Below are 16574 nucleotides of genomic sequence, written 5' to 3' on the forward strand. Positions count from 1 at the left end.
AAGATAAAGAACCAAGATAGTGGTTCTGTGGGCGAGTTGAGTATGTGACCGGCTAGATTTTCGAGCCGGTTAGGTCCATTCACGATTCATGAAGACCTACCTCCCGACGAGTTAGAGGTTCAGTAGTTACGGATGTGGCGGATGCATGAGATTGCATCGTACGCTAGGGCTTCGCTGCGGCGGAGTACCTGCCTCGCACATGAAGAGAAACGAGAAGTATGAGAAAGTTTGAGCAAGAAAGAAATCGAGTCAAGAGACTCAAGAGATAGAGAGCGGGTCATTGTGACTCTAAGAAACCTCCATAGAAAAGTATTCTATTTTGCAAACGAGAAGCTTAATTAAAGCTACTAGGTAACCCATGTCCTACAAAACCTATTTTCCTTGCTATGGTTTATTGATTGGCTTCGTTGAATGATTGAATGCGTGGTTTTGTGTTTATTCCTTGTTAGAGCTTGTCTTTAGCAGGATTTATGATATGGATTCTTGTTATTCTTGATATTCTTGATAGCCTTGTGTGATTGTTTGCTTGTTATTGGATTTAATTGTGTTTAGAGCTTGTCCTTAGGAGTTATGTGGTGAATGTTGTTATTGGTTACGTTCTTGGCGTTCTTGGGTGGGTTTATGCATGCTCGGGTGTTATTCTAGGTGTAGAGCTTGTCGGTAAAGCTTGGTATGATCGAGTTCTTGAGGTTCTTGATGTTCTTGAACCGTTGTGTGTTAATTCTTGAGTCTTGGCATGATTAGTGCTTGTGGTTAGGATTTAATTGTGTTGTTTCTTGGCTTATTCTTGATAATCAAGTCCCTATTATTGTTGGTATGTGTTTGGAACTTGATTTTGGGTGAATTGGATGAATTCCCGAGTTGGGAAAATTGGCCAAGAAGCATGTTCCAGCGGGTAGTCGGTAGGGGGATGAACCCCCACCTGACCACCCGTCGGGAGGAGTGGAGGTTCTAGCGGGAGGACAAGCGCGTGGACGGCCACCCGCTTGAACATATGCCACCGTTGCCGGGCGGACGGGCAGGTGGAACGGCGTGGTTCCGCCGGCGGGAGGTTGTCCTCCCACCGCACCCCTGCGGTTACGGGCCGGTGCGGGGTCGTTTGGTCTCCACGGGTCGAACCCCGTTCCCCGTTGTGTCTCGTTTGACGTGTATGAGTCTAGCCTGATGTTTTAGGTACCGTAATGTGATTTGTGAGTCGTGTCTAAGCGTGTGGTCTAAACTTGTATTGTGTGGTTTATGTTATTTCTCGTAGGTTGCATGTTGTAGTTGATATCCCGTGTTGTTATCGTATGTTGTGCCCTTTCCCTGCAACCCCGTGATGTAATTGTTGTTGAGTCTTGATTCTTGTGCTTTGACCATGTTATTGAAAAGATGTGGAATCGGTTGAAAATATTTGTTGGTGGTTTGACGCATTGCGAGTGCATTGATCATTGTGTTATAGGCATATGTCGCCTGATTACTGTGCTATAGGCACAGATCAGGTTATGTTTTGGCGTTGCAAATGCTCGGTTATTGTGCTATAGGCACAGTGTGACACCCTGTAAATCTAAATGCTAATTGTGATTAATTAAGGAATTAATGCCATCCTTGGTAACTTCTTCCTAAAATCCTGAAATTTCATAGTCGAAGGACTAGAAATTGACTAGTCTTCTTAGTGTACCTTGTGCCTTGTGTGTTGTACCTCAATCCCTTATTCATCCAAACCTAAGTAAGGGTAACTGGGTCTTTTCACTAGTGAGAGGTGCTCATGTTCCCCTAGCAAGACCTCTTGTCTTCATTCCATGCTAGCCAAAGTTCTAAAAACTCTCCAACCTCTCTCTAAAAGAATCCTAGCTTGCTCTCCAAGTCAAAAAGGGAACTTCCAAGCTTTGCATAGTCTTCCACCAAGATTCCAACTTTCCAACACTTCAATGCTAGGAATGGTAAGATCTATCCTTCCCTACCTTTTCCTTACAAGATTCCTCCATCTTTTCTCTAAATCTTTCCTCTACCTTGTGGGTTTTGGGAGTTTGTAGAAGATCTAGTGGTGGGTGAAGTGCTAGGTTGATCTAAGAGGAGCTTTGTTCTTGCTTTGAGGTTGAAGAAGGTGTTCTTGGTCTACAAGATGTAACCCATGTTACGCAAAACCTATTTTATTGCTTATATGATGATTCTTGGCTTCTACTTGTGATTCTCGTGTTGATTTGTGAGATTTGATGCATTGTCTTGTGGTGATGCATGTTTAGAGCTTGTTCTTAGGGTTCTTGAATGCCATTGCTTGGCAATTTCTTGGGTTCAAGTGATATTATTGTTTTGTGTGAGATTTTGGGTGTTTTGGACTTGAACTTGGCTTGGTTGATGAATTTCCCAGAAGGGAAAATTGTTGTGCATGGTATGTACCCCGAGGGAAGGAGCACGGGTAGGGAACTACCCGTGGCCCCACCCGCGGGGAACATATGTGGGGATTGCGGGGATTTGTTCCCCGTGATCCTTTCTTCTTGGTATTTGATGTTTTGACCTCCCATTGTTGAATTATTGAGCTTTTGTGAGTCTTCTTGATGTTTCGTATGTCTAGAACGATGTTTTAGGAATCCATGTTAGGATTTGGTGTCTTGAATCATGCTAATGGTCCGACCTTGTGATTCGTTAGACTAATATGAGTCTTGAATGTTCTTTGGAACTAATTTTGGTTTACCCATTTGATGGGCATGCTAGTGTTGATGTCGTTTATGCTAGTATGTGTGGTTTGTTCCTTCTTGATGAGGATTGACAACTTGTGTTGCCAATCATGTTGTTATTGGATTGAAGTCGATTGTTGTTGTTGGGTATCGTTTCATGCTTTTCATTGGAACCCCTTGAATGAGTCCCTTGGTATGATCTTGTACATGTGTTGTACTATGTTGTTGATTCCTTGATCGAGCTCTTGATGAGCCTTCCTCTGTTGGATTGTGTGGAAGTCGGTTTGTGTTGGGTTGCTTGTGAGTGTTGAGGAATGCGTAGGGTGTGTGGTAAGCACCGTGCGCTAGGCTTCGCTGCGGTGAAGATCCTGTCTTACGATGTTGTTGTAGCGTGAGTAAGGTTCCGTTGGATGGGCGGTGGCAACGGTGTGCGGAAAGGTCTAATCCGCTAATCCGTTATGATACGAGTCGATGTGATGACTCCTTGGTAAATGACTTAGCTAGGTTAGGTCTCGTTAATCTCATTGTCCTTTTGTTGTAATGTTCTCTTGATTGTCTTGGGGAAAATTCTTGTTGATGGTCTTTGACCTTTGTTGTGAGTGATTGATGAGTCTATTGATGTTTCCTCGCTTGGTTTTAAAATGATATATACTGTATTCCCAGTTTCAAATGGTTTTGTTTATATCTATGTATATTATGATACTTAACTCGTGTTGATGGGTTACCAGCATTATTCGCTAACCGGGTGTTATCCCCATGTTATTTTTCCCTTGTTCTACAGGTTATGAGTAGATGTTTGAGAGCGCTAGACGTGGATCGCTAGATAGCTTAGCTACCTTGTTTAGGCGCTTTGTTTTGTTGGCCTGTGAGCCTGTTTTAGCAGCCTGTGAGCCTAGATACTTTAGGACTTGTTTAAATTGATTAGTTTTCCCGCCTGTGCACATATGTCTGAGATAGCTGTGGCATAACATACCCTGATTTTATATAGCTTCCGTTGCATTTTGTCTTGATGATTAGATGTTTGTTTACTTTCAAAAAAAAAAAAAGATGTTTGTTTATGCATTTAAGTTTTAAAATGTGGTGAAAATCGGGGGTGTTACACACAGACCACTTGATCATTGTGTTATAGGCACATGTCATGTTATGTAATGGCACTGCGAGTGCTGATTTGTTGGTGGATTGTTGGAGGTGTTGTTGGAGGTGAGCATGCGGTGCTCCGGAGGAATAAGGATGTGGTGTGTAGGGTGGCCAAGAGGTACAGTTTGGAACTGTTATAATGATGGAGCGGTGTTATAAGGTTGGAAACTGGACATGTCTTGTTGTGTGGCCTTGCTATGACTTGTCATTTGTTATCGTTGTTATCTTGTTTTGTGGTCTTAATTGCATGCAGTATCTTTATGCGTCGTGTCGTGTCGAGTCTATTGATATGCCTTGAGTCTGATTCCTGGTTTTAAAGCTAGAGTCATTTAAGACTATATTATGTATTCCCAATTCTCAAAATGGTTTTCTTATATCTCTATGTATTGTACTCAACGCGTGGGAGTGGGTTGCTTAGCATTATTCGCTAATGGTTGTAATACCGCATGATTTTCTGGTACAGATTTGTTGGCTCGTGAGCACGCTAGTAGGAGCTGTAGTTCCTAGTTCAGATAGTAGCTAGCTTTAGTTGATGGCCTGTGAGCTGCCTTTGTATTCAGATAATGCTTACGGATTATGATTAGTTAGTTAGCAGCCTGTGCATCTAGGTTCTTTAGCCTAGATGTGACATAGCACCCCAACTCTGATGTTTAGCTTCCGCTATGTTTGGATATTAATGATAGTCTTGCCTTTATTTCATAAGCTTTAATGGTTTTAAATTATGCTGAAATTCGGGGGTGCTACAGGTATGCCCTCCATGGCTTCATATGTGAAATTTTGGCTCTCATGATGTTCACATTTTGAATCAAAATGGTCATTTGGATGGGTTGAGATTGATGGTTCATTCAAATGAGAAGGATAGTGGGGTAGGATGGGTTTGGGTAAGAGGTAAAAGATTGTGAATTATTTTAGCCTGTTGGTGGGAAGTAGTCTTCATTTTTCTCAAAATGGTTTGAAGGATAGTATTGAGAATTATAGGAATAGGCATTTTGAGAATATGGCTCTTGTGGTGATGGAGTGTAATAATGGTTTTGGTGGTGGAGATTGTAAGAATATGCATATGGTTGGGGTGGTGGTGGGGTGTTTCTTTGGTAGAGATAATGGTAAGGTTGAGCATTAAAGGATTCAAAGGATTCATCATGGAAATCATGGTATTGATAGTCCATTTTTCAAAGATTAATCTAGCATTAAAGCACAAGACAAGAGAAAAAAAATTTGCAACTAAAAGTAGTTGCAAGTTAGCTCAATATGCAATTTCAATTTCTAGGATCAAGAAGAGAAGAAATAGGCACACAATGTGCAAATGAAATAAAAACAAATTTGGAAACACAAGGCAAAACAATGGAATAGTAAAAAGAACAGCAAGGTGGATTCACAAGGTAGAACAAATGATCACAATGGCATAAACAAAATAAAACGGGCAACCTAGAACTCCTATTGACACATTCCTAGATTGTCATAGTAAGCACACTTCCCTTGACACCTATTGCCATCCCCGACAACGGCGCCATTTAGTGATAGTGGGATGTGTAGAGGAAAGTGTAAACGGGAATTAGGGAACTCCCGAGTGTCAAACTCAAGGACATCAAGTCAGAGCAAGTGAAATGCAAGACAATTAGGTGTCACAACGCGTCAATAAGATATGCTAGGTGCTAGATGAGGATAGCAAGGAAACAAGGTTGTAAGCATAAGGAAGATAAAGAAATAAAAGAAAACAAACAAGTAAGTATGTAAAGTAGATAGGGTTGAATGGTGTAGTGTAGATTATGATGCACTTAAATCATTTAACATAGGTAAAGAGGATGCATATGCTAAGTCTAGGGAATGTCTTATGTCCTCTCATAACATAGACTACTAGGACTTGTCTAGGACTTGCCTAGACCTTTCCTCAAACACCTTGCCTACATTACCTTCCCAACCAAGTCACGTATGATTCCTTGAGCTAGGAAATGTCAAGGATGAGAGCTTGAATTGACCTAGAAAAGGTCATTCACTCAACACAATCCTAGGAGTTGGCCTAGCTCCTTGGATGCATACAAAACAATCCAAGACAACAAGACATAGAAGCATAGCAATCAATCAATCCCTAATTCAAGAACTAAGTCACATTGGCATCATAATCTCACACATCCACAATTCAACCCTAGCAAACTAAGCACTCATCCTCATTACAAAGATAGCAAACACAAGATTAAATCTGAAATAATAAACAAGGAAGAGATATTACCCAAATCTTCAATCTATTGTGCAAGCATCCAAGAGAAATTGTAGAACAATGAGTGTAGATCTTCAAGGAAATGTAAATCTAGTCTAACCCTAATCTAACCTAATCTAAGAGTTCTAAATTGAAAGGTGAGGAAATGTTGGAAGGAGTTCTCCAAAACAATCCCCTTATAAGCCTTTTTATAGCCTAGAATCTGAAATTTCATTTAACTGTCCCGCCAACGCAGCTGCAACACACGTTGCAAGCTGCATTGAACTTTCGAGAAATTTCGCCCAAATTGAAAGTTATAGCCCTTGAAAATCTCGAATCATAGCCACTTGAATCATCTCATTTGGACACTCCTAGCTCAAGATATGATCATTTTATCGAACTGTCGCCAGAATGTCCTGAAAATGACAATGTTTTCCTATTTTTCTACAAATGTAATAGAATTAGTCCTTAATCTTAATTTCTATCAAGTTAATCTATTTAAGCATAAATTAGGCATAAAGGACTCTAATTAAAGCATAATTTTCCTATTAAACACCCTACAAAACATAGCATATTTAGCGCTTATCAGTAGGCAAGAAAGCTAAGTTCGTTTGTATTTCCTTTATTCTTGTTCTTTATTGTTTGTTTTTGCTTATTTTGTTGCCATTGATACTTGAATTGACCTCGACTATATCTAGTAGTTCTTTCTCTTGTATCGTGATTATTGTGTAAGGAGCAATGGATCCCGAAATCCACCACCAACCACACCATGATCCGCCCCCAAATATATATCCATCAATACCTCATCCTCGTACCCTATACTATCCACCCCTACCTCTATATGTACAATTAACCCCCCCCCCCAATCTATCATTACCCTCCACCACCATCATATTGCTATGAAACTTGCTACGCCGCTGGCGAGAAGCTTTTCGTTTACGGTTCTCTTTTATGTAGCGTCGTCAAAAGATTTGGTGTGCATGGGTCGTGTATGGAAAGAGGTAGAAAGAATTAAAATGGGGAGTGAGAGCCACCCCGATTGTCCTACTCTAAGGAGTGATAAATTAGAAGTGTTGAGAGAGTGTTATGGTAAAGATGTTTGAGTTTGAGGTTCTTGATTGAGAAGTGGCATTATCAAGTGAGAGGTGGTTGCATTACTGAGGTAAGAGTTGCAAGGAAAAATAAGAAAGGCACAAGTGAAAATAAATCAAAAGAAAGAAAAGCGGATTAGGATTGCGTGTGCTAATTGCGATGTGAGATTAGCTACCCAAAGGTTGGGTGGTAGTGGTGATTGCATGTTGTGGCACAAGTCAAGAGGAATGGCTTGTTAGTGCGTAGCCATTTCGGTCTATACGCCTCCCATAGGTAGATATGACACCCAGGTGCTCATTTCTCCTACGAGGCAATTTAGCGAACACCTTGCCTACATCCCTTTCCGGGCCACCATCCTATCGGATTTAGGGCGGGAAATGCAAGAAAAGGAGTCTAGGATTATGTCTCAATCTCTTGACAACAAAATCCTTATTAAACCTACAAGCATGTGGTGCACTCACACAAAGGAGTCATTATAAACATTCATCTTCCAACAAGACATTCAAGCCAACAACATTCAATCACCTCAATATCACAAATCAAATCAAGCTAATCATCACAAATGCAATATACACAATAATCCTAATCTCTAGAATTTAGCCACTCATATTCAAGATCCACAATCTAAACATTTGAAAGATAAACATCATTAAAATAGAGCAATAAAATAGAATAGATCTAGAGTTTATCCAAGATTGCAAACTAGATTGTAAATCCAATGGTTAGAGGTGAAGATCTTGCAAGGGAAACTTGGATCTTCATTTCTCTTTACAAAGTTGATATAGATCTTGGCTAAAATCTAGAGAGAAGATGGAGAAAAATCTAATCTACCTAACCTAAAAACCTAGTGGGAGAAAGTTGCAAAGTGAATAATGAAATCTCCCCTTAAATCTGAATTTTTCAGCCTCAAAAACCTGGCAGTAGTATGTCATTTCCCATTTACTATGACGCTACTTTGTAACACCTCGTGTAATTGGGGATCCTGACATGGTTTTTGCTGCTTTTGAGTGCCTAGACTTCGAAATCGGCCTTTGTGGTCTTCATGAAAGTTGTAGATCTTTTCGATGCTGATCTGTGGCCACTTGCATCACCTCAATCGGACACTCCTAGCTTCAGATATGATTTTTCTTCCGAAATGTTGCTGAAATGTCCTTAAATCCTGGAATTTCCGTCGGCCTCTCATTTACGCATGGCGTCACGCCGTGACTAGGGGTGGGAATAGGCCAGGCCCCTACATAGGGGCCTATGGCCTGGCCTATTTAGGGTCTGGCCTGGCTTGGCCTATTTAGTAAAAAGGTCAAGCCTAAGCCTAATTAAAAGCCTATTTAGTTAAATAGGCCCAGGCCTATATGTAAAAGCGTGGCCTATATATATGTATGTATATATATGTATATATATATATATATATATATATATATTTAATTATTATATATTACATATTTACATTTTATAACTAACTCCAAGTGGTGTCAATCTCCAACAATTCATTTCCACCAATCACAATCTCATCATCATTATCATCATCAGTCACACCGGCCATTGCGCAATGACCACGATACTCTTCATCATTCAATCGAATAACCCATAATCAAATAACAATCAAGACACAACAACAACGACATGTATTACACATAAAATCCTAGAACGATACCCGAAACACCAAACGAGACTCATACACAACAAACGGGGTACAACGGGACACAGGGAAACAATAAACGAGGAAAAACATCACGGACCACACCAACTTTCCGGCGGGTGGTGCCGGCCACCTGCAGCCGGTGGCGGTCCACAATCCAGCGGGTGCCCGGCGGGCAGTTGCCTGCCCGCTGCAAATTGGGCAAGGGGCAGCGGGTAGGTGGTGGGCACCCCTGCCCCCACCTACCCCCCACTAACTCACAGACAACTTTTGGTCTCGGGATCCCTCGTGGAATCTGAAATCATGTCCAGACACATTCAAACACATAACGACAACACCACGTATTCAATTAACAGAATTAAATCAAGAATCACACCAAATACGTTCTAACACGATCGCTAAACATGTAAAGACCTAAAATTAATCACATAACGGTTCAGGAGCATCTGGAACCACAAGAATATCAAGAAGTCTATATGCAAAGTCCTAAACACAAGTCCTAGGCTAGACTCAACACCCGGTCATGCATAATCCCACCCAATTATACCAAGAACATCATAACACAAAATTCACGATATAAACCCTAGGGCTCTAGACACAATCAAAATACAAGATCATTCATATAATATATCATAATATCAAGAACATCAAGAGTATCACATAAACATAATATAAATCCTAGGCAAAGCTCTATCAAGACTCAAACACAAAATCACATATCAAATGAGCCAATGAATAAGATATAGCAAGTAAAATAGGTTTTGTTGAGACATGGGTTACCTCTTAGCTCTAACCAATATCCCTGGCTACTAAGGTTCTTCCCTAAGATTCTCCTTCCAATTGATCTTCCTAGGCTTGTTGGTGGGGGATTTCCTCGGCTGGAGTTCCTGCGAGTACTTTCGAGTGAGGGAAGGGAGAGGAAGGGTTCTATCTATTTCCTAATCTTCTATTTATATGTTTAGGGGAAACCTATTAAAGTTCTGAATAGTAAGGCCTGCTTACCTTATTCCCTATGGGCTTAAGGTTCTTCGTTCAGGCAAAGGTTCACGATTCATCGTGGACCGCCTGGGTTATTTAAGGGAATTGTAATTGGATTAAATCTCTTTTAATTATTTTAATTAGCGAAATTAATTTAATAATTAATTTGGACTTGAAGGTCGTAACACGGGGTGTTACATGACCCGTGCCTATAGCACTATAATCAAGGGGTCAGTGCATATAGCGCCTGACATGGCACCGCGGCGCTTATAACTTGATCCATGCCTTTAACAAGCAAATCAAGGGTGGTCTGTGCCTATAGCACAATGACTGAGCACTCGTTGTGCTAACCGCCAACAATTCATTTCCACCAATCACATCTTCTTTCTAATCAATCACATCATCTTTCTCATCAATCACAACCATCATTGCGCAATGATAATAACACCCATCACCATTTAATCAGTCAGCAGAAATCAATAACAACAATCAAAGCTCAATAACAACAATACACATACACACAAATTCCTAAAACAACGAGACCCATAAACATCAAACGGGGTACAACGGGGGACGGGGAACAACAAACGGGGGAAAACGACCCGCCACGCTGCCCTATACCAGCGGGTGGGCGGTGAGTGGTCGACCACCCGCTGGTGGGCGGCTATGTACCAGCGGGTGCACAGCGGGCGGTCGTCCGCCCGCTGGTATGGCGACAAGGAACCGGCGGGGGGTCAGTGGGGACTCGTCCCCCACCGACCCCCCTGGTACGAAGGGATTCTGGCACTTTTCCCTTCCCGGGAATTCCTCAATTAAACCTGAGACCATGTCCAAACACATCCCAATACATATCAACAACAACACAGATTCGATCAACACGAATTAAACCAAAAAGTACCACAATTACGTCCTAACACGGTACCAAAACATTCCAAGACTCGACATCAACCACATAACGGTTCAGGAGTATCCGGAACCTCAAAAACATCAAGAAATCTATATGCAAAGCCCTAAAGACAAGTCCTAAACTAGAATCAACACCCGAGCATGCATAAACCCACCCAAGATCACCAAGAACATTACAACAACAAGATTCACAATATAAACCCTAGGGACAAGCTCTAGACATAATTAAATACAAGATCATACTAATAACCATGCAGGGCCATCAAGGATATCAACAATAACAAGAATTCACCATATAAATCTAAAGACAAGCTCTAACAAGATATACATACAAAATCACACATTCAATCAACCAATGAGCCAATCAATAAACAATAGCAAGGAAAATATGTTTTGTAAGACATGGGTTACCTCTTAGCCTTAATCAATTTCCTTTGGCTACTAAGGTTCTCTTCCAATTGATCTCCCTAGACCTAGTGGTGGGGAATTCCTTTGATCGGTTTCCTGGGTGAATATTTTGAGTAATAGAGCTAACGGTGGTAGGGTTTCTAAGTGCTTCCTAATCCCCTATACATAGATTTAGGAATCCTAACTAGAATCTGAATAGTAAAGACCCACTTTCTCTATTCCTAGCAGGATTGAAGGCTTTGTTAGGGATAAGGGTGCATGGTCCATTGTGGACCACATTAATTACTTAAGGGAATTCTAGCCCACTTAAATCCTTTTTAACTATTTGTTAACGGGATTAATTCCACAATTAATCCGGATTTGAAGGCCGTAACACGGGGTGTTACATTCCCTCCTCTCTTTCTTCTCTCTCCTAGGATACCGCCATTGGGGCAACCGACTTCACATAGAGCTCTACGCTTTTTCAAAGATAGTGCAATGGAATTGCCCCAGGCCCTAGCGAGATGGCTCACCTCGTTTCTTATTCTCAAGGAGTGGCCATTTCAATTTGGTCTTTTGCCTTTTTCACTTTCTCCCATTTTCTACAACTTCAATCCCTCAGCCTTTTTCCGGGGTTTGGGATTTACACTCTCAGCTCACCTAAAGGCTCACCTTTTGCCACATGCCACACAGATGTTACTTCAATTCCAGGTCTTGCTATCTTATCTTTCTAGGTTGGATAGTGCACACTCCCACTTTGAGTTATCGTTTACTCCGGTCCAAGCAAAATAGGAGGTGAACTATCAAGCAAACATGCAACAAAAGTAACCCTATTTGGGTTCTATACAATCCTAAGGTGCAAGAGAAGTAATTTTCAAAGATATTCCAGAATTTTAGCTGACTAAGGAATCATAAAACACATTTCCAAAATAATTCAATCAATTCCACTCTTTTCTAATCATATGCACTATCTAATATTCAGCAATTGGTATGCCAAAAATTTTCAGAATTAAAGCACAACGTGCGTCCTTTCCACACTTTAGAACAAAATCATCCTTGATGTTCATTACTGTGGACGCAATGGTGGGAACTAGAACGGGCGGGTAAAACATGGTTTCCCTTTCCACACTTTAGAAGTGTAGTGTGGGATGCCCTAGACTGTTCACATACCCAAACAAAAACTAAGCCTAAGGAGGTTGTCCCTTTTCACACTTTAGGAATAGGCAATGGGACTCAAGAGACAACAAAGCATGCAAAAGATAAGGACTAGCTACTAGCACAGGAAAGTACCTTTCCACACTTTAGTAACAAAAACTGGGGTAAAGATAAAGGATTAGAGAAAAGAAACCCCCTTCATTGTAGGAGATTTTTCTCAATCTTGTCATTAAGAGTCTTTGCCCCAGCCTTTCTATGGACAACACAAATTGGCAATGAAAGCTTAGTGGCAAAGGTTCAAAGTGGCTAGATAAAATGTAAGAATGGCACAACATTCTTACTGTTCCTGTTAAGCACATTAGCTTGGCATACAGACAGATAGGCTCAAAAGATAGATAAGGGAGAGTTCAAACACTTATTAACGGCATAAAAAGATGGTCTAGAAAGCAGATTAAACAAAAGTGTTGTTTAAAAGTAAAGTTGCAGAAAAGTAAAAGAAATAAAGTCGGCACCCCACGCATAGGGTACCTAAAGTCTAAGCTTCAAGAACCAACGTCTAGGAATCCAAAGAGTCAAGTAGTAGAGAGAACCAAATGTAACAGTCAGAAGGGAGCAGGGTCATGCGGTGGTTGAGGAAACTGGGCATTGAAGCGTGCATCAACATAAGCCTGGAGACCATCAAACCTAGTATCAATGTGGGACTGGAAGACATCCCAACGAGCATCGTTCCTGGTCGTTTGCTCTAAATTTAAGCTATACTGGAATCGACAAAGAGTCTCCCAGTTGTCAGCGTGTCCATAATGCTCCGGGATATCAAAAACAGCACCTTGTGCTTGCAGTGCTTCATCCTCGTCGTGGTCACCCTCTTCTTCAACCACTCTGGCTCGCTCAATGTCAAGTCTTGTTAAGGGCTCCATCTCGGCTAGTAATAATTCACGTCCAAGTCTCCTGTGCAATTCTAAACCATCACATAACCGAGTAAGCAACTTGCCAATGAACACATTAGCCGCCCGGGTGTGATTCTGAGTTGCAATCCATTTCCTTGTAGCGAGACCCATGTTGATGTATTCGCCTTGATCCATGCTCCTTAAGAAGAAAAGATCACTCTTGTAGACCTTATGCAAATTGGACGTTCGTCCTTTGCTTGTGTATCCATACCATCAGCTCATGAATTCCTGTTCAGGTTAGTCCTCAACAAAATTTATTCAAAAATTAGAAATTGCAAGTAACAAGAAAAAAAAAAGAAAAGGGAAGAGCTTAAAGTAAAATCTTGGTTGCCTCCCAAGCAGCGCTACTGTTAACGTCTTAGCCCGACGTACCCTTATTATCATCACGCATCAAAACAAATCAAGAAGGGGACCGGGCCATGCGTCCCATCCACCTTTTTCATGTGGTATGCCCCTACGTGTCGAGCATCCACAAATTCTTTTAAGCTCACATACCACACTCCTTCTTCAAAAATTTCGTCAGCCTTAACCCCGAAGAGTGTGGTATCTTCCTCCATGTTTTCTCCCTTGTCGTTTTTACCAGTCACCTCTTCATCATTATAGATTATCACATCGTTTTCACTCTTCTTCCCGTGCTCTTTGTTTTCAAAAAGATATTCCTCCCCAAATAGTGCATAGTCCGCCTCCACCATTGGTCTATTAAGCAATAGAAAGTCTTTCATAGCCTTTGCACAATGTGACATTTGTTTCGGGCATCCGAAAGGTAGATTGAGATACAATTGCTTCAATGATTTGAAGAATCTGTCTTTCGGTGTACATCCTTCCTTTTCCATATGTCTTTGAAGAAATGGGGGTTGAGGTTTGGATATGGGTTCCTCGGATTGGGCCTTAGCTTTCTTTTCCTTGTCGATTCTTGGCGCATCCTCGACCACATCATTTGAAACGACCTCATTACTAGCCATAGGAACCAGAGGTATTTTCGCATTTTTCAACATAATGACTTGTGCCTCCATTTGGTTCCTCCTTGTGACTTCTTCGATTAGACTGGCTAGTGTAGCCTCCATCCTCCTTAATGGTTGCAGAGTTTCTTCTTGGTGTGCAGCCATTACGTCTTTCATTTCCTTTCTTATTGAATTTCCAAGGTCTGCCCTATATTGCTTGGCTTCGTGTATAAAATCATCAATCCTTCGATCGAGGAAATCGTACTCTTCCATGGACACAAATGATGTTTGAGTAGCATAGCTTGATTCGGTCCAGCAAGCATAATCACTTGGAGGGTGAATTGTATTATCCTCAGATTGCCAAGGTGTGTCTGGGTGATGTTGGATCTCAGTTGGATAAGTCGGTTGGGATGTATATGAATAGGTAGTAGGTACCCTTTCGAATTAGTGGTGCGGGCATGGAATATAGCCTTGATGCTCATGGAAGTATGAAGGTGGTGGGGTGTAATGGTAGTCTTGATAGTAGGGGTTTTAGGAATAAAGTGTAATGGTTTTAATATGCCAAATATGTATTTGTAGAACCCCCAATTTTATTTTATATAGGTCTAGTAGAGTCTTAGACCATGATCAGGAAAATATTTAATTTGCAAAAGAGAAAAACAGAGGAAGATGCATGAAAATAGAAGAAGAAGTGTTGGTCTCGATAGGGTGGTAAAGGTCTAGAGGGAGGGGAGGGGGGGGGGGGTGGGGGTGAATAGACTTCTAAACCTTTTTCACAATTAATAACTCTTTGGTAATTTCAACTCTAAGTAACAAGTAAATAGAGAAGTAATCAAATTAAAATTCACAGCGGAATAAATAAGTGTAAAGAGTTATGCCCAGTCAATAATTGTTGAATCACATGCACGTGTAAGGATGACATGAATATCTTGAATATTTAAAAGGAGATGGTGCACTCAATATTTAACAATAATATTCAAGACTATAAATAAATTTTCGTGTCACGTCAACCGTATAATAAATGTTACATGCAACACGTCAAACTTGCTTAGAATAATTCAAATGTTAAGCATGGAAAGTTTGAGTTACATGCATACGTGAAAACATACTAAACCCGAAAGATTAAGATAAGCAGTGAATAGTAAACGGGTTAGTTGGATGATAAATAAATAAAGCGAATTATGTAAGTGCGGTATGTAAATGAGAGAGGCAATTTATAGTGGTTCGGAAGTGGCGTAATCTTCGTAGTCCACTTTACTCCATTCACTTCTAGGAGTAATTCACTATTTTCCACACACAGTTAAAATAGTGAATAAGCGTTACACAAGCACTTCTTCCGGATGTCTTGCACACAGCTACACCCAACTTCGAGTGTCTCGCACACAGCTACGCTCACTAGAGTATTTTGCACACAGCTATACTCTTTTAACAATTACAAATACAAAGGTAATTGTTTCTCTCTCCAACTATTTTTGAGACTATTCAGACTAAGTCTCTAAAGAATATTTTAGCACTTGCACTTGTTCACTTCTTATCTCTTGTATGTTCACCTCCTTGCTTTCTTCAAGTCTTCATGGCTTTTTATAGGTAACCAAATATATCCATTGGAGTGGGATATTTTAGCATTTGAAGTTTGAATCTTGTAGCCTGATATTGTTGACAATGGTAGGTCTTCAATTTTGATTTGATTGTCAACTTGCCTAATAAGATAATATTTTATTTCAACTTGATTTTCAAGTTGTTTCTAAAATATTATTTTCCTTGTCCATTTTTGAAGTTCCAACGTCTCTTGGCAATAAGTTCTTCTGATAGAATTTTAAGATCTTTTATCCATGCCTTCATAAATTTTCCACCGTTCTGATCATATCTTCAGGCAATTTGGACTCTTGTGACATGTGAGATATACCAACATAAATTCTTTCGAATTTATATAATTTCTGATCTTCTTTCTTCTTTGTCACATCTTGCTTGTTTGACTTGGCACTTCTTGCTTCTTTTACTTGCTACATCGTGCTTTTCTGATTTGGCCACATTGTGCTCTTTTCACATCTTGCTTCTTTGACTTTGGCACATTGTGCTTGTTTGACTTGAAGGATTGTGCTTCTTTTGAGACATTGTGCTTCTTCTTGAAACATTGCGCTTCTTTCTGAAATCCGGCTTATAAAAAAATAAGTCATTGGGGGAAATCAATCTTGGGTGTGATCGTTCTGAGTGAGGACTTCTACCATTTCACAATTAGGCTCATCCGGTCTTTCTTTGCAACGCCATTTTTAAGTACTTCAGTTCCGAATGAATACTTGTAGGACCAAAATTAATTCTCCCAATTAATTTTGTTCTTCATGTAGTAGATTTTCCTTTGCATACTGACTTGATATTCTGAATTATGATGCTTCTACTAAAGACCTAAATTCTAAGGGGATCTAAAGTACATTCATCAAAACTTTATTACAATAATATTCCTATCAATTTTCCCCATTTTTGATGACGCCAAAACCTATACTCAGTCATTTGGCTTGTCCTTTTTTAAAATAAATTTTTCAAAAG

This window comes from Ipomoea nil, unplaced genomic scaffold (assembly GCF_001879475.1).
Source record: "Ipomoea nil cultivar Tokyo-kokei standard unplaced genomic scaffold, Asagao_1.1 scaffold3377, whole genome shotgun sequence".
Lineage (NCBI taxonomy): Eukaryota > Viridiplantae > Streptophyta > Magnoliopsida > Solanales > Convolvulaceae > Ipomoea > Ipomoea nil.